A 4,516-nucleotide genomic window follows, 5' to 3' on the forward strand; every position below is an offset into this window, starting at 1 on the left:
GCCCGACATGGGACTCGATCCCGGGTCTCCAGGATCACACCCCCGGCTGCAGGCGGCACTAAACCGCTGTGCCATCGGGGCTGCCCCGATCCTTTAGGCCTTAACCTCAAGCTGGGTTTCCTCTTTTTGGGGGCCCGTGGAGGGAAGCATGAGGGAGTGAAATATTTGGGAAAGAGCTGGACATCTTGAGCGCCCCAGAGGCAAGTCTGCAAATAGCCTGATATCGGCTCTGATAATAACCACACCTAAATGTAAGCCTATTCTGAAACAATCATTTCTGTTAAGATCCTTGTTGTCAATAGAAATTGATGATTGCTAAGTGGGAAATATCCAGACACCATTGATCAATGGAACTGGATCTCGATCTGTGGAGGGTTCCTGAGTGGGACAAGCTGAGTTAATACCCAGCTCACACACAGCAGGAAAGCAGGGCCACTTGTAAAAATACTAAAATACTGCCACCCTGCTTGGTAAAAATGCACTGCTCTGAGCTCCCAGGTGCCACCTTAGCCCCTGGCCAGCAACCTCCCCAACTTCCTACAATCCAGCAATAGTAGAGTCAATGCCTAATCATCCTGGATGAGAATGTTTTAAAAGGGGAGGAACATGAGCAGCAAGGAGAGGGCTCCCCTCTGGGGTCACCACGCCCAGTTGTGCAGGCTGTTCACTGCATAAGTTCTCCTGACTGAGGTAGCCACATGGAACTGAATTCCATCCTGTGCTCTGCTTGCCAAGTCAACGTGCCCTGGTACGGGACTGCATCCATCCAGGAAAAAGGGAGCCTTTTTCTAATGCACACAAAGGTGCTATGTGTTCCAGCAGTAGGCTTACTTCAGAAGCTTTTTTAATCATCCAGGCCCCAGTGGAAGAGACCTGATGTAGGGTAGGAGTCATAGCCTGAAAAGTCAGAAGTCAATTTTTCCTTGCCAGTAACCAGCCAGGAGCCCTGCCAGACACTATTTAATTTCTCTGAGCCTCAGTTTCTTTAAAATGGTCATAACACCTACTTTACAGAGCTATTGAAAAAATTAAGTGAACTGCCTGACACAACGTGTGGCAAGAATCAAGCTTTCAACACCGCTAATCATTACTAGAAATACTGCTGCTATTATTCTCAGCAAAGGGCTATCTTCCAAGCCTTGGAAATACCTAAAGGGCAGGACAGGACATAAGGAGAGCCATCTGGGACATATTAAAAGGATGCATGACAAGTAACAAACTTCCCAAGAGGTGTCCTAGGACCATGGCCCCTTCTCCTAGATGCAGAATTTAACATGTGAATGCAATTGTGATCAATGACATGTAATATGAGCTTATCTGTGAATGAACTGGAATCACCTCTGAGCTGGGTCTGGCATCAGGAGAGCTGAAGGCAGGGAAAGGGTGATGCCTTAAAGACCCTGATGAAGAAGAAAGAGTCCACGAAGGCCAGGCGCTGATGCTGCCTTGAGCAGCCCAGAGTCGAGCAGAGGTGAAAGCCAACCCTGCTTCAGGAAACTGGGATCAGTCTCGGGGCTTTCGGGGAAGAGGGGCCAAAGGTTTCCAGGAATGGAACCAGGAGCAGACAGGACGGTCTGGAAGGGGGGCATCGCATCTCTGGCATCTTGACTTTCTAGTAGTGCTGACCAAGGCGCGGCCCCCTCCTACCTTGGCTCCATGGGCCTTAGAATGTCTGTGCTGAGCCAAATCTTGGACACTGAGTCTGCCCCAACCACCTGTTCAGACTCATACTTACTAAAATTAACCAGGAGCCTCCTGTATATGTACAGACATAGAGATCAATATCATGTCCCTGTTACAATTGAAAGAGATACTATTTCATTCATTCATTCATTCATTCATTTATACCAACACATATTTATTGGAGAGTGCTTTACGCCAGGCACTGAGGATAAAGCACTAAACAACCTCCTCTCTGACTCATGTCCAGCCTCCAGCCACCTCTCCCACCCCAGCTGAGCAGACGTATACCCTTCTTCCCTTTACCATGGCCCCCACCTCTGGGATTACAGGTGCTGAAAACTTTCCGTGGACTTCAGATATAGTCCTGCTCTTGCGCTTCAGCAGTTGCTGCAAGCTGCTCTCCCTCCTTCCTTATCTCCCGCCCTCTACGCTTGTCACAACCTGGCTTGGTGTCCCTTTAGTGCAAGCATGCCCATCAGCCCTAAAACTTACTGTGCTCACTGCTTTATAGCTCCCAAAGAGCTCCTCTGCACCCTTTGTATCAAGGAACCCTTCCCTCAACTCTGAGACAGGTGAAGGTTAAGAATCATCCACTTCATTCAACAGATTTGGCTGTTGAGGATACCTGCATGGTATCTTGTGTCTCCTCAAGCTTTCTAAATTATTTATTAAAATATTACATTATTGTATGTGTTATTTATACCTTGCCAACTTCAAAAAAAGTAAATATTATATTATATTTCATCTCTAATGGGAGATATTCTAGTCTCCAAGTCTTTTGGATATTGATGGTTATAAATAGAGCCTTGGAAGTACACAGTGGCAATTATCCCTGCCCTACGTTTACTCCCAAGTCCAAGGCTTGGCCTAAAATAGCCCCTCCTCCTTCTCACAAGGAGTTTGCCGAGCCATCTGCCCCCTTCTTAAGTGAGCTCTCCAAAGCTGATCTTCTCTCCCGGGAGTTTATCACTAAGTGTATCACTGTTTATCATTATCCACAATACACTGAAGTTGTGTGATGGTGTCATGCCTTCCCCGGTGACCAAAATGTCCTAGGGAGTCCTAGTGTTTACCCCGATGCCTAGCACTGTAGACAACACACACACTGATGAACTCAGTTGTCCTGGTTCAGTTCTTCCTAAATACTGTTCATGATCCCTTCTCCCTTGATTACCCTGCAAAAAAAAATTTCTTCTCCAGGCTCCCCACATGTCAATATTCATATTCATGTTGTTCTCGGTATTTGTTTAGCTGCCCTTAGTACTTCCATCCACGTGATTATAAACTCCTAAAGGGCCCCTGGATGGTGCAGTTGGGTCTGCCTTCGGCTTGAGTCATGATCCCAGGGTCCTGGGATGGAGCCCCATGTGGGGCTCCCTGCTCCTGAAGAGCCTGCGTCCCCCTCCCCTCCTCGCTTGTGCTCTCTCACTCTCTCTCTCAAATAAATAAATATAAATTTTTTAAAAAGTTTTTTTTTAAACTCCTAAAAGGCAGAGAGAGAGAGTTTAACTCCATTGTAAAGCAGTGCATAGTTCCACACTCTGAAAGTTGCTTAGTAAAATGTTTTTGATCCTGGGAGTTGGTTGATGATGGTAAAAGTAAAAGCCATTAGGACTGTGATTAATGAAGATACTTTATGCAAGTTTTCCCCCAAGCACAAGTGAGAGGACATGTAATCCCATTACCAATACTCAATCTTTCACTCTTGGGGGATTTCCTCACTAATTAGTCTGAAGCTGTAATTTAGCCTATACTTTAAGGAATGTGTCACATGAGGACACTTCTAATTTATTTCTGACCTTCCTTGAATTTAGAGGCACATATGCCTTTGACCAGCATTTCTCCCAACTGCTATTTTCCTGCTGCAAAGAAAAAAAAAGTAATAATTTATCCAAGACCTGAGAAGGGGAGGCAAGCCCAGAGCACATGCCCTGGCACTCAGCCTAAGGATTTTGTCCAGCTTTGTTCCCTCAAGCCTGCCTTCTAATGATGAAGTAGAAGGAGCTTTGCACTACATTACTAGGACTTTGAAATGGACAAAGAAATGTAAGCAGAAGTGAAGTCTGTCCTATGTGGGTGGAAACTTTTAAGAGCCAATGAGTAATTTGCTACATTCCCTCTTCCTTCGGAGACAAGGAGAAAGTTCTAGATGGTGGCTCCTTTATCTAGGTCCCCAAGTGAGGACAGCATACAGCACATCCCCCCTGCCTACATATGATGGACACAGGCAGAGCAAGCAAGAAACACATTTGCTGTTTTAAGTTACTAAGATTTAAGGGTTGTTTGTTACTGAGGCATAACCCGGCCCATCCTGACTGACACAATTATCCTAAGTAAAGGAACTCCTATCCCAGATTTTGATAAGGTATACTTTGCTATCACCCCTGAATTTCTTCCTGGAGGCCTACCTCCACACATGACCTCCAAGAGCAGCCTTCCTAATTCCCAGAGAGTCCATGGCTCCCATATGGAAGCCATCTGGAGATTCTCCCTCCAAAATAGTCTACTCACAACAGTCCACTCCTGCTAAAAGCCACTCCACTCCTCCTTTTCCAGAAGTCCAGTGAAAGCCTCCACCGAGGTTTGATGGAAAGGTGTGTAATCCACCATACATCCTGTATTGTTCCCTCCTCCCAGCTCCTGGCCCTGAAGGATGCAAGGCTGGCAGGGCCCCCTGGCCACTGAGGGAACAGGAGTCACCCAGTCGCCATGTTCTGACAGCTTGTCACATTATTTTTCCCTGTGGGGGCTCTGATCCCTCCATCTAACCTTCTTCTCAGTCCCCTGAGACCATGGGCCTCTATACAAGGCTCCCCAGGCAAAGCAAAGCAAG

The sequence above is a fragment of the Vulpes lagopus genome, chromosome 16 (assembly GCF_018345385.1).
Source record: "Vulpes lagopus strain Blue_001 chromosome 16, ASM1834538v1, whole genome shotgun sequence".
In the NCBI taxonomy this organism is placed as follows: domain Eukaryota; kingdom Metazoa; phylum Chordata; class Mammalia; order Carnivora; family Canidae; genus Vulpes; species Vulpes lagopus.